At 41.8% G+C, this 26,330-nt stretch overlaps 1 protein-coding gene across 6 annotated transcripts in view; it reads left to right on the top strand.

Moving 5' to 3' along the window:
• The first annotated feature begins 17,325 nt into the window (after nucleotides 1–17,325).
• The window catches only part of cald1a (caldesmon 1a), a 74,148-nt gene continuing 65,143 nt past the window's right edge, over nucleotides 17,326–26,330 (top strand). For 2 of the 6 annotated variants that reach the window (XR_012770146.1, XM_075471385.1), the window contains exon 1: nucleotides 17,327–17,458. The gene's annotated coding sequence lies outside the window, so the exon portion shown is untranslated. Of the gene's footprint in view, nucleotides 17,459–26,330 lie in introns of all 6 variants that reach the window. The other 4 variants (XM_075471390.1, XM_075471389.1, XM_075471387.1 and 1 more) reach the window with 3 other exon arrangements.

The raw sequence follows: 26,330 nt of genomic DNA, 5'->3' as shown, positions 1-26,330 counted from the left end.
ACACATTTATTGTCAGTATTGCATTCCGAGTGACGTCACGCATGTGGCATCACTTTACGGCATGGTCAGTCCTAGCGCTGAGCTAGCAGAGAGGGGTTAGCTCAAATAGTTACAGATTTCAGCACAGCCCTTTTACATACTCTCTGACTAGCCTCTGGTTTAGCTTTGGTTGTTGTTAGCGGCACCAGGTTAGCACTCTGGCACAGTGGACGAGTGCCGTAAAGCAGCCGGTCGTAATCAGCCGTGCGTTATTCAGATTCCGTTAGCTAGATGCTAGTGGATACTGACTTGCAAATGCCAGACCTGTAAGAAAACAGAAAGCTATAACTCCCAGGTTATTGTACTTTCGATATAAATCCACATCCCTCTGTCAGAAATCACAGTATTATTTTCAGGTTTCAGCCGCTAGCGGGGACATTTTTTGAGTTATTAGCGCCAGCCCTATGGAAAATGGTCATTCTGCACTCGCTCGCCAGCGCCCCCAGAGAAAATCAACTGAACTGCAGCCAAATCTTTTATAATGGGGCGAATAGGAAGTGGAACGGCTGTCTGTAAAAGGGCTGTGGTTTCAAGCTAGCTACAACGAGGGTAGGTTCACTTCCTGTTTTCAAAACAAAAGCACCAATTGTATCGTAATGGCTTTCCCTATGATAAAAGGCAACGGGTATTTTATTTTGTGAAAATAACCGGAAGTGCGTTGCTCACTGCGGCTAGCTTTAGTAGCGCCGAATTCGTGATGGCCTTGTTTAAAGAAGAAAATAGCCAGTAAAGCAGGGTAGGATTTTAATCTGGGGCTACCTTGTGAGTGACCACATGTTTTCAGTCAAATTCATCTCTTATTCCTTCACATTTTTGATGGCCAAAATGCTAAATTCTTGGCTTTAAAACAAACCAATGGTCTATTGTTGAAGTTCACTGAAGTATAAACTAGCTGAGGCTAAGGTTTACAAGGGGAGGCAGTAAATCACTAGTTAGCAAGTAGCTGCTAAGAATAGCAGGAAGATTTAGTGGTAATACCCAGATAAAACGATTACATGCCATGAAATGCATTTTAATCTCCCACTAATATAGCTCCTACAGAGTCCCAGTCAGATTCAGCTGGAGAACCTTATTTCCTCACAATAAGGGGACGCTACTGAAGCTGCGTCTTAGAGCAGTCAGTATCTGTCCATAAATCATCACTCATACATATAATCTGCCTTTTCCCTGTAGTCAATTTCACAGTTAAACACCTCCTCCTGCAGAGAACCATCTCTCTAAAGTAAGTTATGAGATAATGAAGTGCTATTAAAGCAGATACAATTATTCTTTGAGAGTTTTTGGTTTTGAAGTGGCGCTGGTGTTGCATTAATCAAAGCTTAGCATAATTTTCTAATATTGTGCTGAGTTAATTGTCTCTTGCTACGAGACGTGTGAGTGATGATGAGCACGAGCGGGTCAACGCTTTGTACTCGCCTGATTGCTTTTTCTATTTGCATGTAAGTTTCATGTTGCTGGTGCAGCACCTCTCGTGATCTCTCGGGGGGCCGCGGCTCATATCCTCCTTCATTATTGAAGCTCGTAATTCTCCCAATAACGCTGCCTTTATTGGTGTCATATCGCCCGCCTGTAAAATGGTGCATTGGCTTCATCTTTCCGCCTAAGGGGCTCTCTGTGCGGTGTTGTAACATCCCGGTCGCTGACACAGAGTACACAACCTATGGGTGTGTGGTTGTGACAATGTGTTTTAACTCAGGGGAGCTAATAAGGTCACAAGAACCGGGCAGAACAATGTGTCACAGTGAAGGTCACAGGGTCAGCCCCTGTGTGTAATGTCACACCAGTAACATTAAAGCCGAAGGCCTCTCTGCTCGGCGGCCATGTGCGATCCTTCAGTACCGAGACGCCATTCTGCTCCCCGAGCCTCAATTACAGCATGAAATCTTATCTAGAACGAGTTAGTGTTCTCCTTCACAACAACTGAAGGGCAACTGGCCACACAAGCAGGAAAGATGGAGAGAGAATCAGTGGAAATCAAAAGCCCTTCTTTGAAAACTTCAACTTTTTTTTTTGTTTGTATCATCCAGATGATTTCGTCCAAGGACCCTATTAACCCGTGGGATGAACTCTCGCCCCCCCACTCAGGTACCCTCGTCTGAGCGTGTGATGAGGTCGGGTGTTTTTATCCTGAGATGAGCACGTGAGGATCTTGTCCGTCTGCTCCCCGGAGAGGCAGCTGTAATGGCATTTTTCGGGTGAAATCGTCGGGAAAAGATGTCGCCGGAGGGGACCGGGGTCAGCGTGTAGGACAGAAGACGACTAATACGGCCATGAGACTCCAACACAATTACGCCGTAATAATCAGCGCTGTCTCGGCCAATGGCTTGTTCAATCAGTGTGATGGATATTGAATTAGAGCTCGTAAACATTAAAGAGGTGGACACGTATTGATATTGACCGACTGTGTGAAGATCAATGCCCTCTGTTAAGGTGCTGATGGAATAAAAGGTGCAATAATAGTTCGACATATTAACGTGATGTTAACACGTCGGTCTGAGCATTCATTTTGCATGATGAGATGGCAAACGCATTCACATTTAGCCTATTATAGCCTTTGTCTCGTACAGCTGGGATCATGTATCATAAAGCAAATAACTTACAACAAGTAATCTCATCCCACATAATCAAATCTCATGAGCTTGTAATGCACGCCATATGGTGCCTGGCAGGACTTGCACAGCCAGACAGTTTCTTATCACACACTGTGTTGGAAGTCTAAACAAGGACAACCACGAGGGGTGACTGTCTCCCTGCCACGCCGCCCTGCATTTCAATCAGTCCTCTCCCATAATGTCCTTCTAAGTGATTACAGTTTGGGAAAAGTTTTGGGTTTGTCATCCTCCGCCTTGACATTGGACACGTAAGAACAATTCTTCTTATTGAGTCGGGAAGCAGCAACTGTGAAATTACAACCTTGTGTAAATCTTAAAGACTCGTTTTTAATAAGGCTGGGCGCGTTAACTCGTTATTATCGCGTTAATAAATAGCCGATAAATATTGTATTGCGCATTAACGCAGGTTTTATTATTGTAGAAGTCTGTTGAATGCATCACATTCACACAGTTACAGCAAACACCACGAAGCATGGCGTAATAAAATAAACTAGCAGGTAACGTCACCGTGACACTGGAAAAATTCAAAGTCTTACCAAGTATATTTGTCTCATTTCTAGTCAAATTATCTCATTACACTTAATATAAGACACAACTGCCTAACAAGCACCATTTCAGCCAGATATAGGGACTTGTTTTAATACAATACATCTGGAATAATGTTCTTGTTAAATGAAAAAGGTTTTTAAGCGAATTTCAAGATCACTTTTATCTCAAAAGTCCTACACTGGAAAAAATGCCCCTCCAAAAATAAGTAAAAAAACAACAAATACAAGACGTTTTTGCTTGAAATAAGCAAAATAAATCTGCCAATGGAACTAGTGAAAATCGGCTTGTCAAGATTTCTGGAAATAAGATGTGATATTTAGGACTTTGAGATAAAAGTGATCTTGAAATTAGCTTAAAAACCTCTTCAAATGTCAAAAAAAGCTTGTTTCATATGAAATATGACTCAAAACAAGATGTTTTCAAGACTTTTTCACTTAACAAGATATTCCAGATGTATTGTATTAAAACAAGTCCCTATATCTGGCTGAAATGGTACTTGTTAGGCAGTTGTGTCTTATATTAAGTGTAATGAGATACTCAATGAGACAAATATACTTGGTACGATTTAGATCTTTTCCACTGATGCATTAACGTTTCAGCCCCTGATGTGCAAAATAATTCCATTATTAGTATGTTTGTAGGCATCTACTGAAAACCATCTTTGCAGTGAGTAACTTATATGATGTACACAATGAACCTTCTTTGAGAAGTCCTGATGGTTGCCAAGACGATAGCTGGAGGCGGAGGATGTTATGAGGGACCAAAAGGGGATGTTCCTTGATGGCCAAATCAAATTTGGAATATTGCACGAAACAGCAACTTATTATAGATATTATTGTCCCTCTAACGTCCTGCTTGTTTCTGCTTTAAACACATATTTACATTTTAATACCAACTCAAATACAGCCCGACTCTGTTGAGGGAAAATGCCAAGTTGCATCTTTGGTGGAGTTGCCGATGTGGGACTGAAGGCACATGACACTGACACCAGCGCCTCTTTAAGCTGATCCAGCTGGTTAGAGTCCCAGCTTTGGTGGAAAGTTTTGCAGCGCATTGTTTTTGTTTCTTCACATTCTGTTGACGGTTTTTAAGCATCATTTCTGCTTTCTTCAAAGAACTGAAGTCACGGTAAAGGTGAGAGGTTTAAAAGCTGCCTCCCTCGTGCGTGTGCTTGAGCATCGCGGGTGCACGTCCACATGTCAGCCAGTCTGGCGACAGACTCTGACACACTGCTTACTCTTCTAGGGATTCGAAAGAAAAAGGTCCTTGCAGCAACGTTGCTCTGAGGGGACTCTTGCCTTCCATGTCTGCAGTGTTGTGACAGTTCTGTGCTGTGAAACAGGAAAAAACTGCTCTATTTGAGATGCTTCTGTCAAATGCATTATGTGTTTGTGTCTGAATAACATTTCTGTGTTGGGTTACATCCCTGCGGGCTCTCACAGGAGGGTAATGCACTCTGCAGCTTCTTATCATGAGTCTAATGGCTGTTAGTGTAATGGATTCAAAGTGCACATATACGCTGACTGAATGCCGTCTGCACTTTGCACTGCAAAATTAATACATAGTTAAACATGGTGGAACCTATTGGGAGGGTCATAGTCCCCACTGGTTGTGGGAAAGAGTCGAGGCGGCTGTTTGAATGTTCGCTAAAAGCCTGCAAGAACGAAACAGCTGCACCTTCAGCCCCACAGAAAGTTACACTGGGAAAAATGCCCCTCCAAAAATAACAACCAATACAAGACGTTTTTACATGAAATAATCAAAAAAATCTGCCAATGGAACTAGTGAAAATCGGCTTGTCAAGTAAAATGTAAAATTGTAAAATGTGATATTTAGGACTTTTGAGATAAAAGTGATCTTGAAATTAGCTTAAAAACCTCTTCAAATGTAAAAAAAAAGCTTGTTTCATATGAAATATGACTAAAAACAAGATGTTTTCAAGACTTTTTCACTTAACAAGATATTCCAGATGTATTGTCTTCAAACAAGTCTGTGTGACCCTGTGCATGTGCATGTGTGTGTCAGCAGTTGCCAACCTGGATGGGTTAAAAGCAGAGGACAAAGCTACCTTCGGGTATAAATAAAGTCACCTTACCTTTATATCTGGCTGAAATGGTGCTTGTTAGGCAGTTGTGTCTTATATTAAGTGTAATGAGATACTCAACGAGACTAATATACTTGGTAAGATTTTGATTTATTTTTTTCCAGTGCCAGTCGTGAGCTGGTTTGGATTGAAAGCCTTTTAACGGCTGGTTTGACTTTTATTTCAGGCTTGCACCGAGCGCTTCTTCTGACGTGAGAGGTTTGTTTTTTATGGACCAACAAAGAGTCGGAGCTGCAGCAGCACCAGTTTTTCTGGCCCAGAGCCGGTGCTTCAGCAACAGAAACAGAGAGAAGAGGTTCTAAGTTTGGCCCTGGACCCGAACCACTGGAACTGCTTTGGGGAAATGCAAAGGTACAGGCAGAAGTGCCGATAACTGCCTCTCTTAAAGGCGGGGTAGGGGATCTTTTTCTGCAACATTTTTTTACATATTGCTTGAAATACTCTTCACACCCCCATTGCAACCAATTAATTAAAAGTTTTGACACAAATATGAAAAGTTTTAGTGGCCTCTAGAACGTACAATCTAGGAAAAACAGTATCCAATCATACTGAACGGACCGTTAACAATGATTGGATTCTGATGCCGTCTATCAAACTGCAATCTGCTCCTCCCTCCCCCTCCCCCTCCCCCTCCCCCTCCTCCCCCCTGTGCGCGTACCCTGCTCTGTGAACGAATTACGCGTCCAGAAGCTTGGCAGGAAGCTAAACTAGAGCCAGCTTGGCTAGCACCTAGCATTATTAAACGTATAGTTATCATATACTAAATACTAAATACTAAATACGGCAACGATCGATGCTTGCTGTCAGAACAGCGCTCGTGCACCTTCGTGCGCGTTCATGTACTCTAGAGGCGTGGCTTCGGGGGGAAAGTGAAGAAAAGGTTTGGGACTTTTTACCTGTGTATTTTCAAAATGCAGCTTCGCTGGACTCAAAATCCAGGATCTCCTACCCTACCTTTAAGCTTCCATTTTAAATGTTAAAAATTCATGAAGAAGACAAAAAGGTTTACATGTGAAAAAACACTGTGTGTAGGATGAATTTTTACACTGGAAAAAATCAAAGTCTTACCAAGTATATTTGTCTCATTTCTAGTCAAAATATCTCATTACACTTAATATAAGACACAACTGCCTAACAAGTAATATTTCAGCCAGATATAGGGACTTGTTTTAATACAATACATCTGGAATATCTTGTTAAGTGAAAAAGTCTTGAAAACAAATTGTTTTGAGTCACATATCATATGAAACAAGCTTTTTTTTTTTTACATTTGAAGAGGTTTTTAAGCTAATTTCAAGATCACTTTTAACTCAAAAGTCCTAAATATCACATCTTATTTCAAGAAATCTTGACAAGCCGATTTTCACTAGTTCCATTGGCAGATTTATTTTGCTTATTTCAAGCAAAAACGTCTTTTATTTGTTTTTTTATTTATTTTCCAGTGTAACTCCTTTTTAAGATTATATCTGGGTTTAAAACTAAACATTATGGTGCTCGAGTGCTTTCACTGACTGATAAGAAAGGCTTCTTGTAACCTCCTGTAACAAACTAAAGGCTTGGAAAGCACGGCAGCCTAAGAAACCAGCGGGTGATGTCATAGAGGCTCGGCCCATCTTTTGTGTACAGGCCGTGGTTGCTGTGTTAGTATCATGAGAAAGCCTGACGCAATTAACACTCGACATGTTTGTTTCAAAGAGGAATCGTGTTGCAGCCGCATAAACACAGCATACCAGTCGTAGCTGTTGCTGCAGAGTTGCATCGCTGTTGCATTTCATGCTTTTATGGGCCTGTCAACAAAGTTTTTGCTCTTATATGTATGAACTGGAACCAGCCAGAACAGGCCGTTGTGTCTGCGTTCTTAATCCAAGGATGATTTGGGATGGCTTTTATATATATAGATAAAGTTTGTCTGTAATATCAAGGATTTTCACCGCAGCTGTTCCTGAATATCATCTCTCTCTCCTTTGTTTACTTTACTTTCTAAAAAGCCACTTCAAAAAGCACGCTGCCACCTGTCTAGTTGACGGCTGAGTGAAATTTGAAAGCCAAAGATTTTACATGCTATTTGATGATGAATCGTTCCTTTCTTCCTCTTTCTTTCCGCCCTGTAGCAGTTTAAAGAAACCCAAGTCGTCAGCAGAGATCTGTGAGGCTTTACGCTGAAAGACTGACACGGTGGATGACATGCGCCACGATATGGAAGTGAAGGTGGCCGAGAATGAGAAAGAAGTACTTGTCTTTGTAATGGAAATGAATAGAAGTTTAACTCTGTATCAATTTCTTTTATAGAGGCTAACCCCACCCTTTCTCTTCCCATTGTAACCCTCCATCTCTTTGAAGATCAAATGCTGCGCTCCCGTCTTAATCCTCCCTCTAAGATTATCTCTGTTTACATCTCCAGCCACACCAAAGTGAAATTATGATCATGCACGCACGGCCTTAACTCACCGTGAATTGCAAAGATTGGTGTGAAAAACCGAGCCTCACGTCGTAAAAGTACTGTTACTTTAGAATAATATGACTCAAGTAAAAGTAAAAAGTAGTCATCCAAATAATTACCTGAGTAAGAGTAAAAAAGTGCTCGGTGAAAAAACTACTCGAGTACTGAGTAACTGTTGAGTAACGTCTGATTTATTTGTTAACACAAGCATTCAATCAGACAGACAAAGATACTAAATAATCATCTTTAGGCCAATTAGAGTTCATCCAATTGATAAAATAAATTAATTAATTACAAAATTTCTTAAATTAAAAATAATCCAGGTAAATTCAAGAACTTCAATAAAAAATAAAAGAGACTTAGGAAATGTTTAAAACATATGTAACCCATATGTAACCTAAAAAACAAACATTCACCTATCCATGGGGGAAAAACGAGTTTAGGAAACTTAGCGCTACATGTTTCCTCAAGTTAGATGTTGAGTTTCTGCTGAAATGTGCGTTTGTTTTGGTTGACACAGAAGACACATAATGTAGCTGCTGTTTCTCACTCTTTGTAAGGTAAACATGCTTTCAGTATGAGGCCTCGTCTGCGTCTTCATTTCCCACCGTTGGTTCTGACATTTTTCATCTGTTTCTTTGTTTGTTTGCTACGACTGCTAATGCTAAAGCTAACCCGTCCCGCCGCTGAGATCGAGTACGGTCACGTGACCAGACTGCACGGCTGCGTCTGATTGGTGGAACACAGTCAGGTGGTAGAGCCTTTGGTGGAAGTCTCTCTCTCTGTCAGAATAAAACATTAAAATGAGGCGTACGCGGGGGATAAAAATAATGAGGCGTAGAATACCAAAGAGGTAAGAAGAAAAGTAACCAGCTCATTGTAGCCTAATGTAGCGGAGTAAGAGGACAGTTTCTGCTGCACACATCTACTCAAGGAAAAGTAAAAAGTATACAGATTTAAAACTACTCCTAGAAGTATCATTTTAAGTAAATGTAACTCGTTACTACCCACCTCTGGCTCTTACCCACAAAGAATACACCGGGGAGAGGCTCCACTCTAATGCTGCATTTGCCTCTGCAACATACCCTGAGTTGCAAAGAGAGGCGGCGGAAATGGGGAAAAACATCCAGATTGTTTGACTTTTGAAGATGAAGGAGAGGAGGTTCAGAAGAGGACAAACCCGACGCGAGCGAAGAACTCTGGAGACCAACTGAGACATCACAAAGAAAGTGGAAGTACGGCTGCAGGCGGCGTGCAGCTCACGTTGCTCTCTTGAATCCAGAAATTCCCAAATACCTGAGGTTTCGCTGCGATGGAGCACAGCAAAAGTTTTCTGGGTCATCTTCAGTGTCACGGCGGCACATGAATCCTGACTTTACTGGCGCACATTGATCTGCTTTAACTGCTGCAGGCAATATAGGTCAGCACGCATACATAAATGCATATAAGATCAGTCTCATCCTTCCAGTGTTCACTATATCATAACCTCCACCAGGGGCTGTCCAAGCATCATCCCCCTTTCATTCATTCATAAACGAGGGTGCTGAAGAAAAGTCGGTTAATTAAAGTTAACTCCACAGGCGCTCTGTTGTGCACATGCAGAAATGGGTTGCTTATTTGTGCCTTATATGCTCACAATGAGTGTGTGGTGTGTAAAAAAAACATGAATGCACTGCAAAAAGCCAGCTTTCAAAAACAAGGTAAAAAAGTACAAAAATGAGGTGTATTTTGCTTAAAAATAGCAAAATTATCTGCCAATGGAACAATAAAATGTGGCTTGTCAAGATTTTTCAAAACAAGTAAAAATATCTAATCTCAATTAACCCACAAATACCTTAGAATTAGTGTATTTTAACTAATAACAAGTACATTTTTCTTGATTCTAATTAAATACACGTGGCCTATTTTCTCAATATATTGAAAAATATTCTTGAATTAAGTAAATGCTAGAGCCATTATCTTGACATAGTGGTATGCACTAGGCCTTATATTTCTTGAAACCAGCTTGGAAACTGTTGATATTCTAGCTTCAAGCATGTACTTACTCAAAACAGGTCCTAAAATCTCAGTAACAAGCTGTAATATCTTATTTAGATAATTAAGGACAGAAACAGTCTGACATAAAAACTGCTTACTGAGAAGAACTATCTTATTGGACAAAAAATAAGCATATATCCCTTTGATCTAAGATATTTCTTTTTACTTAGATTTCACTTTTTGCAGTGTGCAGGTGGCTGAGCTGCATGTACACACAGAAAACATAAATACTCTTCCTTTTGTCATTTTCGTGGTGTTTTTATGCCGAACAGATGGCCTTGTTGTTATTGGACGCACATGGGGTTTCCGTGGTAATATCAAACATCCCACACAGTGTTACATTTGCCCCAGCCTGGACTCGCATGCAGAAATCGTTTCAAAGCCTTATTGTCTGCTGCTGTTTTCTGTGTGTCGGTGCCGCTTAGACTGAAACAAGCAAGAAATAAGCTGCGTCCACAAATTGATATGTATGTCTTTTTTTTTACGGTCGTTGATGTGGCGGCGCTGGCGTTCGGAGGAGCCTTGTGGAAGTGTCATGGGAGGGATTCAGTCGAACATCTGCAATGGGAGGTGCCCACTTTAACCCAGTTAAATCTTCCACTGTGTCTCAAAGCTCGGCTTCTGAGCCCTTCGTTTTCTTTTTAACGCCGTAGACTTGTGTTACATTCTGGGTTTAAAACCAGCGTCTTGTGAAAAGAGATCATATTTACAGCCAGTATAAACAGCTAGCCCCGATAGCTTAAATGATGCTTTCTTTTCTTTTTCACACGTGTTTGAGTTGTGTTTGCTTTTGTTACATTAATGGCTGACGTGAAGGAGGGCCCCCAGGGACCGGTCCAAGGGCCCCTGGACATGTCACATGTGTTTCACAGTTCCAGCCCTCAGCATGCCACAAGTAATTTATCATTAAAAAAACCGTGTTACGCAACGGAAATTGGACTGAACGCCTGTTAAAATGCAGTAAATATAGAGATTAATGTAACAGTTAATTGCAGCTATGCGTATATGTATGTATATATAATCCAACTCAATCTAAGTCAGTCATAAATCAAACTCATGTACAGACTCAAGCTAGCAATAGTGGTATTTTTTAAGAAAGCACTGGGTAGAAATGCCTTATTTTCTTGGGGACTATTTAACTATTTCAGTTCATTTATTGAGCTTAACCACATGGCTTTGGTGTGTGCAAATCAAGGCCGAGCCAGATGGAAACATTGGTGACATTTGGGTTTAAACAAAATGAGAAGCGTTAGCTTAGCTTAAAACTCTTGTTATCCCTCCGGTCCTATCCTGCCATCCCTTCTACTTCCCTAATGAGCACTCATTCGATGGAAGATAAAGCTGCTGTTTGTGCACAACTTCAAAGTCATGTGTCCAAAACCTAAAAAAGTAGGCGGAGCATGTAGACATTGTGCACATTGAGTTAAATACCTATGCACGAAACATACACATTTGCACTTCCTGGTTTCCAAAAGCTTTTCTTCTTCTTCTTCTTCTTCTGGTGGACAACTTCCAGAAGACTGTGGAGAGGCAGCACTCAGCACTGGTGAGTTGGACAACCATGTTTCATCTGTCGCAGACCACTTTATGAAGGAATCTGTCATTAAAACTGTCACAAAAGCATTAAAGAACCTGGAGTTTTGAGCCGTCTGAACCCTGAGGTCTGAGGTTTTGGCGCATGTCGATTATTTTTCTAATATTTTTTTATGCTTTTGATGAGTTTCACAGGAACATCCAACACTGTAACTCTTTATATTCAAACCAGTACACACACGACAGTTCCCCACACTGGAAAAAATGCCCCTCCAAAAATAAGTAAAAAAACAACACATACAAGACGTTTTTGCTTGAATTAAGCAAAAAAATCTGCCAATGGAACTAGTGAAAATCGGCTTGTCAAGATTTCTTGAAATAAAATGTGATATTTAGGACTTTTGAGATAAAAGTCATCTTGAAATTAGCTTAAAAACCTCTTCAAATGTCAAAAAAAGCTTGTTTCATATGAAATCCGACTCAAAACTATTTGTTTTCAAGACTTTTCCTGATGTATTGTATTAAAACAAGTCCCTATATCTGGCTGAAATGGTACTTGTTAGGCAGTTGTGTCTTATATTAAGTGTAATGAGGTATTTTGACTAGAAATGAGACAAATATACTTGGTAAGACTTTGATTTTTGATTTTTTTTCCAGTGTAGTCTTTGTTTAATGGTGGGATACCTGAAAAATGAACGCCGTTCCCATCAGCTTCAGCTGTGATGTGGATTTCCGATCAATTTAAATGCCAGTGTGGTTACAGACTTCTACATGTCCAATATTTTCTGTGCAGTTTATTATCCACAGGAATGTTTCATATGCTTTACTCACTCAAATGGGAGTCGAGGTGGCGCCTCACATTTCAGCTTTCATCTGATATTTTCATGATAATCTTTCTGTTTGTCTGCAGAATATTGAAAACCAGCCTGTATTAAATCAAACACGAACCACTCACCAGGGAAATAATACAGACATTTGTCACCGCGGGAGTCCATCATTTGGCGTTTCTGTCTGATTGAACACAGTTAAGAGGCGCAGGCAGGAAGAGGAAGACTGAGTCTCGCCCAGGATTCTGCAGGTATTTGGTATGCACACGAAGCAGCTGAGGAGCTGCAACATCTGAGACACCATCCATTCATCTTACACTCACCAGAGTATAAATGAATCCATTTCAGCTTGATGTGTGACACAGATGACATATTTTCACACATGAACAACAGCACTTTTCTCCCAGTAAATAAACCTTTAAAGGCTCCGCTTGCACTGGAAGAAATGCCCCTCCAAATATAAGTTTAAAAAACAACAAATACGAGACGTTTGTGCTTGAAATAAGCAAATAAATCTGCCAATGGAACTAGTGAAAATCGGCTCGTCAAGATTTCTTGAAATAAGATGTGATATTTGGGACTTTTGAGATAAAAGTGATCTTGAAATTAGATTAAAAACCTCTTCAAATGAAAAAAAAAGCTTGTTTCATGTGAAATATGACTCAAAACAATTTGTTTTCAAGACTTTTTCATTTAACAAGATATTCCAGATGTATTGTATTCAAACAAGTCCCTATATCTGGCTGAAATGGTGCTTGTTAGGCAGTTGTGTCTTATATTAAGTGTAATGAGATACTCAATGAGACAAATATACTTGGTAAGATTTAGATTTTTTTCCAGTGCACTGGAAAAAATGCCCCTCCAAAAATAAGTAAAAAGACAACAAATACAAGAGGTTTTTGCTTGAAATAAGCAAAAAAAAATCTGCCAATGGAACTAGTGAAAATCGGCTTCTCCAGATTTCTTGAAATAAAATGTGATATTTTGGACTTTTGATTTAGATTTTTTCCAGTGTGCAATGTCAGTTTCACAAAAATTCTCTTTCATCCGATTTAAAACAATATGATAAAACGTATCAATGCCAGTTTAAAACCTTTATAATTGCTTCTGAGGTGTTGTTTCGTCTGATGTAAGATATGTATTTTAGATAAATTTGCCGAAGTGAGGCTCTGTGGCCTGAGGCTGGAAAGATCTGAGAAACCTTGACAGCAGCTATAAACAGCTCACAGAAAGCAAAAACAGCCTTGGGCTGTGATGCTTCCCTCCCTCATTCGTATCTATATGTACAGGGCTGCCTCTGCTCGCACTAATAGGGCTCAGACATATGGAGTGATATGTTCATTCATTTGTAATAAGACGATTTCTCTGCATTCGTAGAACTCATCAGCAGAATTTACACATACTCTCAGGCAAGGCCAGAGCCCCGAGGAAGCTGAGTGTAAACCGAGGTGTGTGGCTGAGGTAAACACCTGAGCTCATGATGTAAATAGAGCAAATACAGGCATTGTACTGAGTATAAACTTTCCCCAGCGTGTGCATCAAATTATGCCATGAAACAAGCCCGGTGTTGGGTAATGGGGCTCTCTGAGGCCAAGATGTAAAACGTAAAGGGAACCAAAGTCAGACCCAAACACGCAAGATGAAGAATGACAGTTTTATCGTTAGATTCATCATTCTTCTTAGAGGAATGAACATAAACACATTTTCGGATTTGTTGAACAGGCTGCCCCCCCCCCCCCCCCCCCCTCTCTCTCTCTCTTTAGTTATGTCACGCCAGCATATGCACGCCACACGCTTTTATGCAACCGCATATTTCACATGCACACAATTAATGTTTATTCTACTTTATCTTAAACAAAACATGCTCCAAAAAAAAAAGAGGAAAAAAAAGGAGCACCGGCGCATATGGTGCTTATTTCTGCATCGGTGGCCTAATGCTCTTAAGCTGCTCCTTTGTTCTGAGCAGCATTGTTTTATCGGGCCGGACAAAGCGAGGCAGTGTCTGTGTGCTGCTGCTTCACGGCAAAAAGTGGAACACTGCAGCTTTCATGTTTGTCACCTCCTAACTTCCTGCAACCTCAGGAACGTTGCTGACAGACAGCACTCAGAATCACTTCATCCTAAAATACTGTTTCTCCAATTAGTGCCTGATGGATGATCTGGATGACCTGAGTTTTACTTTGTATTGAGGGCACTTCTGTTTTGTTTTTTTACAGGGATTTAGTAACCTCACGGGGGGTCATGTAGATAAAAATACTATTAAATGATTTGATATTTCCATATTAAAAAAATACTAATCGGTTAGCTTGATAGATCATGGGTCTTATTTAGTGTTGTTGATGTGCAAAAAAGTAGGTTCGGGCCAGATTTTGCCTGGATTTGTGTGGCTTGACCTGTTTTTTTTGCTGCAAAACAAAGGCATGCAATGTATTCAATCTACAGGATGATTTAACCTAAAAATGTGTGCAGGAAACAGGCGAACGTGAGCTGTTCTTGTTTAAAAGTGCGATGCATTCTGCATGTAAAATACCTAAGATTTGTCCTTCTCTTTGCAGTCTTAGAACCGAGATTCTTGTTGTCCTGGTGACTCAGAAACGTGTGTAATAATCCGTTATCATTAGCATGAAATAGATTTTTTTTTTATGTTTCTAAGATTTTAATTGTAGCTTGAGATGACATTTTAAGCAATACAGAGCTGGAGGATCCGTTTTATGTAGATTTTTATCTGCTGAATGGAGCTTGTTAGCATATGAGGGACTCACAAGTATGCACTTCCTCTTTGTAACGACAGGTTTTTGTTTAGTAAAACATCTTGGTTGTTGGATAGATTTACAGTTAATGGTAAATTAAAGCCTGTCCTCCAATAAAACCACCCAACAGGTCGTGGACTCGCACAACCAGTAACGACACATGACCTACCGTGGTTGTGAGAGCAACTGTGTGTCCTTAGCAAGTAGTTTTGATCTCTAAACCTAAACCAGTAATGTTCGTGCCTAAACCATCAGTAGAAATAAAGTGTTGTCATAACCTGTTGCTATGTTAATGTGTCTCTAATGGCGCTTTTCCACTAGCTCGCTTCGGCTCGGCGCACTATTGCGTGTTTCCACTATCTGCAACCAGGACGATTTTCCGTATCACCTCAGCCCTGGTTCCAAGCAGGCCGAAGCGTTACTAAAACGTGACGTCAGCCGACTGCCTTCCACTGATTGGGCGATGAGTGTCGTCACTGGAAGCGATAATAAAAGCTAGCATTAGCAACCATTAGCTTACCTCCAAACGTCGTCTTTTTGAAGCTCGTAACAAAACTCTCCGGTACTTTTCAATATTTGTCTGGCGGCCAGGAGTCTTCTCTGGCTCTCTTCTCTTGCCTTCTGTGCGACAAAAAGCCGCAGGGTGAGCAGCAACACGCGCAGCCGTGTTACGACCCCGCCCACATCCAGGAGGCACGAAGTGTAATGGAAACCCAACCAAACCAAGCCGTGCCGAACCGTGTAGAGGTAGTGGAAAAGCGCCATTAGACAGCCAGCTAAATGGCGTCCATTATGGCCGTCATTACGATCCTAATCAAGTTAGTTTTGAAATCGATAGCTTCATTAAAGTGTCCTAAACCCAACCAGGAAGTGTGGAAATGCTCATATGTGTCACATTCCCCCCTGTGGGTCGTGTTTAAGGATATGACCAAACAACCTGTTTGGATGTTTTTTGATTGGAGGAGTTTTTGTGTCCCTTTAGAGCTGTATTAACTCTGCAAAACTAGCATAAAGGAACTGAACATAACCCACATAAACTAACCTCTTTTATGAAGTGTATACTCAGAAAACTGTACTATAAAAAGATATGGTGCAACGCAGTCGTGTTAGTAGTTACAGCGTCTGTAGTGCCTGATGTTTTGGCCAAAATGAGCAAAATGAACTGCAGTTTCACTGACAGCGTTGTTTTGTTGTTCCTGAAAAAGAACCAATTCACAGATTCATGTTTTAAAGCTACTGTTTTACAGACTTGAGTTTTGCATTTCAGATGGATTCAGTTTGTTTGTCTCTCTGACACACGAGGTACGGCTCAGATGGAAGACTTGTGGGATGTATGCGGTTTGGTTTGTGCTCTCCAGACCATTGAGATTTCCTGATATAGACCTGCCAACTATTTCCAGATCAGGTTGTGACTCAAGGAGATCTGGCCTTTTCCATCCGAGCCCCCATCTTATGGAAATATTTGCCCCTGGAACTCAGACACACTGTGTCTCCGGCTACCTTAAAATCGCTTCTTAAAACTCATCTTTGGTCTGAATATTCATCATTTTGTTTTATTAATGTATTCTTATGAACATCCATCAGACCTAACTCCCTTTTTTCTTATAAAGTACTTGTAACATTGCTATACAAGCCCACTTTATCATTATTATTATCGTCTTTATCATTATGACAATGCCAGCTTGTCCATGAGGTCATCCCACTGATACCGAACCACGAAATAAACACTAAATGTTCACTGAGGTCATTTCCCCATGAACTTCTACATAATCTGACTGATTGCAATAGGAGGAATGATCATCTGCACCTTCTTTATCTTAAACCAGTCACTTCCACGGTGGCTTTACTTTCTGGACCTGGGCGTCCATCTTTAAAATCTTTAAAGAGCAAACCGACACGAAGTGAAATGCTAAGTTTATGCAAAGTTCTGTGTTTGAAAGAGGCCTGAAGGAACATTTCTTATCTGTTAAATTGGGAAAAATTCGTTTTCTACAGCTCCACAATGGAATATTTGGACTACTTGTGATGTTTAGAAACACTTTAATTCAGCTCAGTGGCTTGTGGCACCTCTTTTGTGCACTTCCCAACACATTATGGAGCCTGTTGGCCCCGCAGTGTTCTGTCCCTGAGCCAACATCCCTCCTTCTTTGTCCAAGATGTTCATTACGTGATTTCTCCTGACAGATGAGTTTCTCTCAGAGGCCCCGGGTATGCCACGCAAAGAGAGCGCTCTCTGCTTCCAGTCGCTTTAAATATTAGGAGTTTTTACATAAGTCATTTCGACACATCTCGTATTTCATTTCGGACTTTGCAAAACTTTGCAAAGCCTAGTGAGAGGGGAGCCTGCAGCTGCTTGGCGTCCTAACAGCAGACCGAAGCGCACAACAAAGTCAGCCAACTGTAGATGTGCGATTATGTCTTAAAGGGAGGAGCCTGCGCGGGTATTCAGTGTGGTTTTATCATTGAGTGTGGTGGAGGACCGACTGCAGACTGGCTCCCTCTCCTCTCCTCTCCTCTCCTCTCACTCGACTCTACAGCTCTACTTTTTGTCCCGTTAAGAATCACAGGTAAGCACAACAACCTAAAAACTCTTTCCAGATGACCTGAAACTTATTTGCGCGCACAGGAGAAAAAGTTTGGGATGCGACCGCAGCTGGGGAAACGCGGTGCGGGCTGTTTGTGTGACGGTGGCAGATTATCCCACTGAGTCTCTGCTGTGCGCATGGGCTCCTGGTTCTGCTTTTCAGAATGTCTTGGCTGGGAGCCGCTCCCTCTTTTGTGCGCTTTTTTTTCTCGCCAGCAGTTCACCGCAGGCGAAACTTTACCAAACTTTTCGCGTTCAGGCGTTGGCGCATCCGCGTGTAAACGTTTTTACGCACTAAGAAAGCCATATGTCCGCCCCCCCGTAACGCGCGCTCTGCTCAGTCTGATTCTTATCGAACAAAGTATGAAGAAAAGGCGGATGAAGGGGGGGTTGGGGGGGGGTCTCCAAACCCCAGCCAGCCTCAGTAGCCGACATGACACTCACTTCAGCCTGTGAACAGCGTTCCTGGATGGAAAATAAATCTGTCATTAGCGTCTTCCAGATGATCCCGAAGTAAAGTTGCACTTTTGCGTTCACTTCGGAATGTATTCAGGCAGACTTCTGACATGTCCAAAGCGCATAAAGTTGGCTATAGGGGAACCAAAGGCCCCCGCATGCCGCATCAAAGACAAATATAACTGCAAGATCGCGATGAAAGACGTCATTGTCTTTTGGTGTGTGACCCTTCATCATATCCCGTATCTGTTTCAGACAAAGCCTCTGAGTCTGGGTAGCCTCGCTCAGAGAAGGCCTGCTCACTTGCACCGGTCTTGGTTTCCAGATATCACATTCTTTTGAGTCCCACCACCCCTGAGGCAAAAAGCTCCCCTCGATTGTACACGGGTTGCCGTACATTCTTTTGATCTCTGCTTTATTACATAGTAGTATCTGTGAACTAGAGGTGTAGCAAATGGAAGAGGATGGAGGGAGGGGGGGACCCGCATAGGATGGATCTGTCAGTTCTTTTCTTTCTGAATGGTTTCAGGCCAGAGGCAGCATAGTAATTGTCCATGAAACTGTATCTGATAAGTTGTGCAGTGTTTGGAAAACACGTGGAGAATGCCCTGCGCTCCTTATAAGGTTCAGGCCTGACCTGGTGACAGATGATTGGAATAGTCTCTGGAATGCAGGCTTCAACTAAAGCGCATTTTATACCACCACCGCCCCCCCCCCGTCTGAGTGCCCTCTCATTAACACCACTCCATAATGTTTCATGCTCCCATGTGTTCATTTATGTGCCGATGTCGTGATTTTTAAAGCTTGTCATATATCAAAGGAGAAGACAAAATATTCGTCCTAGTCACGCCTTTTTGTTCAAATTTGTATTTCCGTGTCTAATTTTTGTAGCTTTATCCATTATGTACAGCTATCTAAAGGAGCAGAATGTAGAATTTAGAGTCAAAAAGTTGCAGAATCCAAACAGCGTTCCTATCTAAGCCTGCAGAATAAAACACAGCAGCCTTTTAAAAAGTCCACAGAAGCCCACTGTAGGGCCAGAGTGTGGCTCTCTGCTGTAGAAACATGTCGGTGAAGCAGGAAGAAGATGTGCAGCTCACCTTCACAGCAACTAACACTTATCACAACATTCTTCTCAATTCTATTCTTATAAATATAAAAGGTTTAATCCACCACTTTTACTCATACTTTGAAATAACCCTTTAGATACATCAAGGCTACTCATTTAACCATTTCTACAACATATTCGTCACTTTTTCTGTCTTCTTTAAAATACTTACGTATTACTTTAAGTCATTCTCTATTAGTAGGGGGAGGGGATGTTTTTTTCCAGTCTTTGCACACATATTCATATGCACAATTGCACCCTCACACAGCTCTTTCTAGTCTGAGACTGCAGCCTTAATGCTGAAACGCTTGTAGTGCTTTGTAGTTAGATGGGGATTGTATAATTGGCATGATATGATATGGGTGCAGAGGAATCTGGAGGTAATTGCACAGAGTGATAACAGGGGTTTGGCAGTGTGGAGCGGGAGCCAGGGCCAGGGCTGGGCGGGCAGGATGTAGGGAACACTGCCATGCATTTCCGGAGTCTGGCTCTGGACTGCACACTGCGGTGAAGGCTTCTAGTTACTGTATTCTGCCTGCATTTTTTCCCCCCAAATCTCCTTTTCCATCCAATATTTCTCCCTGATTAAAGTTAGACGTCGGATTCAGTGATTATCTTTGAGTCGTTTTCATCACAAGCAACAAATGCTTCAGCATGAAGCACAGCTATGTGTTTACGTGCATCCGATATATGTGGTTGGTTTGTTATAGTTTGATGCGAGACGCACATAATCCACCAGAGTATCCAGTTCCAAAGCAAGAATCCAGAGTTTCCTCGTGAGCCAGTCGTTTTTTCTTTTTACCACCACCTCACAAAAGAAGCTTACCGAGTGGCAAACTGTTTTTGAATAGAATGGAAACCTGGCAAAGATCAGACCATTTGGTGTTTTTTTGTTTTTTAATGGATATGTACTTGCACCAGGTTTCCAAACGCGGTTCATTTCCCAGCGATTGCACGCCGACACGTCCGTCCAAACACGCATTGTTTCTGCACAGCAGGTGCCAGAGCTATCTTCTGATTTCTTCTCCCAACAAAGCAGCGTAACCATGTCAGGCTTGTTTCCTGCGCTCAGGTCTTTATGCCCGGCGGCATCATTTCTATGCAGATTTGTTTGCTGTAATGATAAGCTCTGAAAGTGAGAGGCTTTCTGTGGTATCAGCGGCGTGCTTCTCATGCTTTGTGCACTGCTGGCGTGGAATAAAGCAGAGATGGGGACTCGAGTCGCTGTTTTGATGACTTGTGACTTGACTTGACAAAAAACAAAAGACTCGAGACTCGACTCGGACTTGGAAGTTAAAGACTCGGCACTTGACTTGACTTGACTTGAGACTCGATGACTTGAATGACTTGAGTGTTATTCAGTTCATGTTTTCAGTTTGTAATGTGGATTACCCGGTAGGAGCGCAGGCTGAGAATGGCGTCATGATTGGATCCCTACCCTGTCAATCAGCCATGCCCTCTCTACATACCTTAGTGTTTATTGGAGAGACTTCGGCTTTCGTAATCACCGTTTTGACGGCAAAAGACGAACAGCTCAGTGCAAGACATGCGGCATCAACATCTCAGACAGCCAGGCGACAACTTCCAACTTTGTTCGTCATTTTAAGATCCATTCTGACCAATAAGTGCTGTCAAATTAGCTAATATTAGCCTGTTAGCCTAGTCGGTAGTTAGCTAACGTTAGCTTGATATGATACAGGGTGGGGATGGGGGACAACTACTTATATCTTGTCTTTTCACTTTATTAAGATCAGATTCTGCAGGTAAAATTGCAATAATAAGGTGACTTGACTTGACTTGCCCAAGAAAAAAAGACTTGAGACCTACTTGAGACTTGCACATGTGTGACTTAGTCCCATCTTTGGAATAAAGTCAGTTAAGGTTTTAGGTTTGCGTCTCCTGCAGGAGGAGGAGGAGAGGGTTCCACTCATTTGAAGTAATTGTGACTGACGTGCAGTTACGGCTCATGGGACTCTGGCCCTGAACTTGAGGCCAGCAGCATACCCATTCTGCGCCCCCCCCCTTTGAATTTGATAGCATGTAATTTGAATGCACTGCATCCAGAACCGCACACTAAGTTGTGTTATATGGTGAGCTTGGATGGACGGGCAGATGTTGCGTTGGAGCAGAAATCTTAACTCTTTCACGAAAGCTGGTATTTCTTCTCAATTACTTGTGAAGTCACACAAGTGTAACTTTATATGTTTGGCTGTCTGTTTTGAACAACTTATGAGGGTTTTTATCAGTTAAATTCATGTTTTGTTGCTCCTCGCCGTGCAGACAGGCTGACATGGAACGGTCGTGCAGGGGGAGCACGGCGCACTTGGATGTTCTGGCATTTTCTCACTCCACAATTAGACTCCGCTCGTCCCCCGGGTGATGGGAAATGCTTGCCCCAGACCTTTTTTTTTTTTCCTGGCCTATCATACATTCTCCACCAAATTGGGCCTCATTTCATGAAAACACACACGCACTAATCTATATTCAAGCTTCATATTCAATACACTGTACATGCATGAAGAATTTCATACACTGGAAAAAAATCAGAGTCTTACCAAGTATATTTGTCTCATTTCTAGTCAAAATATCTCATTACACTTAATATAAGACACAACTACCTAACAAGTACTATTTCAGCCAGATATATGGACTTGTTTGAAGACAATACGTCTGGAATATCTTGTTAAATGGAAAAAGTCTTGAAAACAAATTGTTTTGAGTCACATATCATATGAAACAAGCTTTTTTTCTTCATTTGAAGAGGTTTTAAGCTAATTTCAAGATCACTTTTATCTCAAAAGTCCTAAATATCACATCTTATTTCAAGAAATCTTGACAAGCCGATTTTCACTAGTTCCATTGGCAGATTTTTTTTTTGCTTATTTCAAGCAAAAACGTCTTGTATTTGTTGTTTCTCTTACTTATTTATATATTTACTTATTTAACTATATTTTTGGAGGGGCATTTTTTCCAGTGTAATGATCCCCTCTTCCGGTATCTTTATCTTTCCTTTCTCTCTCTCTCTCTGCTAACCAACTCTCAAACTTTGATTCTACTGTCTGAAGCAGCCATGAGGACACACAAAGACCTGTGTTTAAATTCCTCTGGGCTTTAGTCACACTCTGATGGAGAATGTTTGTCAGATAAATCTCTCACTCGCATCATTTTCTGACTTTAAAGTGTGATCACTGGAGGCCCGATTGCCTAACAGGCAGCGTGGCACGTCAGCGTTGGTAATTGGCATATTGGTCCGCCATCTGCCAGTTTCCAGATGCCAAGCTCTGCCAGAGGTTTCGTAGCTATAAAAAAAAAAAAGACTATTGTATTCCTGTAGCTCTTGCGAAATCTATTTTTACAAGGAGATGATTTAATTCCCGAGGCAGCCTTGCTTTGCGTCTTAAAAGGTAAAACCTCCTCTCTTACTCACGAGCTCCACGTTTTGTGGGTTTTTCTGCGTATGATTGATGGTGCAACAGTGAGGTCAGTGCTCCCGAGCAGCACTTCTGATGTCATCCCACAAAGATGCATGTTCTCCCCTTCGTTCCCCAAATCGGGTTATCCTGAGAAGTGTACAACCTTGTTGAGAGGGGACATTTAGCCTTTAGGCTTCTTCTCATCTGATAAAACGAGCACAGGAAATGTCTCCGTTGGCTGATTGGCCTTGTGTTTCCCTTCAGCGGCGTTCCACCGGGACCTCAGACGTGCACAATGTGTCCCTGTGGCAGAGGAACCACCTTACACATTTCTCCCTGAGAAATGATTTCTGTAATGTTCACTCTCCTCTTCCCAAACTTTCCGTTCTCTTCCTCCTGGCCTCTGCTTTCCAACCTTTCTTCTCCTTCCCAAATAGTCCTAAAACTAAACAAACACGGCTAATCAAGGGCCTGTCAAAGCGCAGTTTAAAACTCCCATATTTTATGGTAATGGGGAATTAAGGGAACGCGGAGGTAATACGGTGATGTAAATCCCCGAGGAGTGTGTGAAAAATACCATTCAGCAGGAACACATGACCGGTGAGGTCATGTGTTTGCACAGTTAGCGAGGTTAACCGCCCAATGAATCGCACGGGGGGGGGAAGACAGGAAGACAGACGTGTGGGTCAGTTATAGGCCTGCAGGATTTATGCTTGTGGCTTTTCTGAACGTGTTGAAGTGTGCACGCCGATTGTGAGGGACAGCATTGAGAGGCCGCGTTGGACGTCTGCCATCCTGAGAGCGAGAACCCGGCGAGAGCGAAATTGGGCTTGTATGTGGTAATGATGGAAGCAAGGACTTACCTCATCCACATAAAACAATCACTTTGTCCTTACATGGGTATCCACATGAGTCAGGCTCCTGCTCTTTTTCTCCTAAAGCCTTTAGTTGAGCTCCTTTCTGTGTTTTATTGAAGAATTTGAATATTTCTTTTAAGTCTCGGGGAAGATTGCATTGATGTGATACGGTCTCACAACTGGGTTAACCTTTACTTTTACCAACCAAGCAGTTGCATTTACAGCAGTCCAGCAAAGAGAAAGACCCGAATCTTCCCAAACTTTAGCTTTTAAGTCGCTTTACATGGTGGATGTTATTAGTTTTTAATGTAAAAAGTCTGAAATTCCAGACTTTTAAAACATCCTGTGGACACGTGCAGCATTAGCATGACTTGTAGTTCTGTGTCTGGATGCCTGACTCATGTTAGTTCACCGTTTACATCACATTACGGTCATTTTATTACTTTTATCCAAAGCGACTTACAATAAGTGTGTTCCACATCGGTAGGCAAAAGAACGTCAGGTCACAAGAATTCATAAGTGCATTTCCTTCTAAAACCAAACGGCTAAGAGCAGAACTAGTGCTGGAGTAAGTGCGATAAGTTAGGTACCGAGACAAATGGGACAATTTAGGAAACAAATAAGTGCGTAAGGAGCTAGGACGAAACAGGGGATGTCCTAAGAGGACGGATCTGGGTAGTGTTTCCTTCAGTTCTTTGGTCTCCACCAACTCATCAGTCTTTTGGCGCTAAAGGCTCAGCTTTATTCGCTAATAAGTCGCCAACTTTCTAAGCTTGTTGAACTCGTTCTCACGAATTTAGCTCGGATTGACAGCAGGAGAATCTCTTTGCATAGGTTTTTAACACACAGGATAGTGTTTTAGTGTCATTCTTCCACATTCCAAGCCAAATGTTCTTTCTTAAAAACAACAGAGACTGAAATATGTGTAACAAAAGTACCAACATCGTACATTAGACCAGTGATACTCACTATTTTTTTCACAGGAGCCACATTGGCAAAGCAAAATCAAGGGAAGAGCCACTTTTACCACAACATACTAAAGTCCCCTTTTGCAAATATGCATTTCTACATATAAAAAAGAAACAACACAGCCAATACATTTTCAATTCAGACCACATTTCCCTTAATACTGGGATGAGTGGAAGCTGGCATGCATGTCCTTGACTTTCTTCATGTTGTATTTGTAGTTTGTTGTTGTAATCATAGTGAGACATTCAGGATGAGCATGGTTTCTGTGCTGGTTTTTGCCCTTTTTTAATTAAAAACCGATACATTGTGCCTGCATCTCGCGCTGGCTAAAGGAGCTAGCATGCTCTGCGGTCAAGTGTGAGGGTGGTTTTAGCGGGCTGCGTTGCCAGGTTTAACAGTTCCCCCTTTAGGAAACACCATTAAGCCTGAATTAATACTTAATAAAAATAATTAATACTGTGCAGTATTCTCTATATGTTATTTGAAAAAAATGTATTGTTATTGTTACCATATTGTTATAAGCTACTATGCCAGTGCGAGCCGCGCAATGAGTATCTCTGCATTAGACTATGACTTACAGCCATAAATTGCTAATTTTCCTTCTTAGCGTTACATTAATCAACGTGGGCGGTCTCTTTATTTTGGCGTGCTAGTTCAGTTCATTTAATTTAATGCTGCAGCTATGCTTGCACGCCCGACCGAAGCATCCTGAGAGAAAATTAGCTGTTGAACTCGAGTGTTGTGTTCATGTCGGTGGTGAGCCGAGCTGGAGCCAATAAAATCCTGCGCCAATTACACACCTTTACATTGCACTGGAGAGCCCAGCGCTGGCGTATTTTCTGACCGGCTTTGGAATCAGACGCGCGTTGTAAAGCGGGGCTCATGGCTGTAAATGATCCGCGTCCAGCTCTCCCACCTGAGTAGGCAAGCGAGTCGGCAGCACAGTCTGAGGTCTGTGTCGGAGCTGCAGTTGGGAGCGGGGGTAATTGTTTAAGAGTGCATTTATAGAGTGTACTCTTTGTGCCTCCTAATCAGAAGCATACTCAGGCATTTACATATGAGCCTCCGAGGATTGCTCAGGAATGTGTTATAAGCAAGCCGAGAGGACGGCAGAGTCGGAAAGCTGGTGCTCGTGGGCCACTTTGTTATTGCTTTTTCTCTCCACTTCACATGTCACTGCCCTGTTCAGGTAAAAGGGGGGGGGTGGGGGTTAAAAGATAAGTGTGTGTATGTGTGCGAAAGTGATTAAGGCTGAAGATCAAAAGAGCAGAATAACTGATGCAAAACCACTTCTCCCACAACACCAGTAACAAGTGTAGAGCATGTTTAGGCACACTTTCAGCATGGCTTTGAAATATTGATACCAACCATTTTCTGTGAAATGTAAAACTCCAGCGCTCCTATCTGCCTACCTGCCGGGATGGGGCTTTATGGATTACCGGTAAATCTGTTTTTGTGGATTCATTTCGGTACGCATTAGGTAATTTGTCAATTTTTTTTTTTCTCTGTGTGCTCTAAGTTGGGTCTGGCAAGGTTACAAGGAGAGCAAAAATATGGCCTCAGAAAACCATTTCAATCAGACAGTGCTCCTCAGGGACGGAGGCTGGCATTGGAGAGCTCTTTACCTCATCAGAGCTCTGCCAGTGGTGATTGGGAGAAACACTCAGTCAGGTTTTTATTGAATAACCTCAGCTCAGTACCAGAGGGGCTTTACTGTAATAGAGCAGCTCTACAGCCGCAGAGGTGACAGCCAAATGGTACTTATTAAACTAAAGGCTAATTCGTACTAGATGCCCTGCTGCAGTTTAACCTTGTTGGAGGGCTTATGGTTTGGCTTTACTGCTGAAGTCCAGCCCAGTTTTTTTCTAATGTTTAAGTTACATATGTGCACAATTATCCTCTTCTCAGGCAAATTAAGTGTGAAAAAGCCACCACATGATTACAATTATGCCGTACAGGCATTTAACTTTCACTTTGATTCGTTGCGTAAACTTGAACTGCGGCATGTGGGCTCAGTAGTTTCGCTTTCTCAAATGTTAGCACCTCGACAGC

The sequence above is a fragment of the Odontesthes bonariensis genome, chromosome 8, assembly GCF_027942865.1.
Source record: "Odontesthes bonariensis isolate fOdoBon6 chromosome 8, fOdoBon6.hap1, whole genome shotgun sequence".
In the NCBI taxonomy this organism is placed as follows: domain Eukaryota; kingdom Metazoa; phylum Chordata; class Actinopteri; order Atheriniformes; family Atherinopsidae; genus Odontesthes; species Odontesthes bonariensis.
Note: the sequence above shows the minus strand (reverse complement) of the source record. Positions and strands in the feature narration are given on the sequence as shown.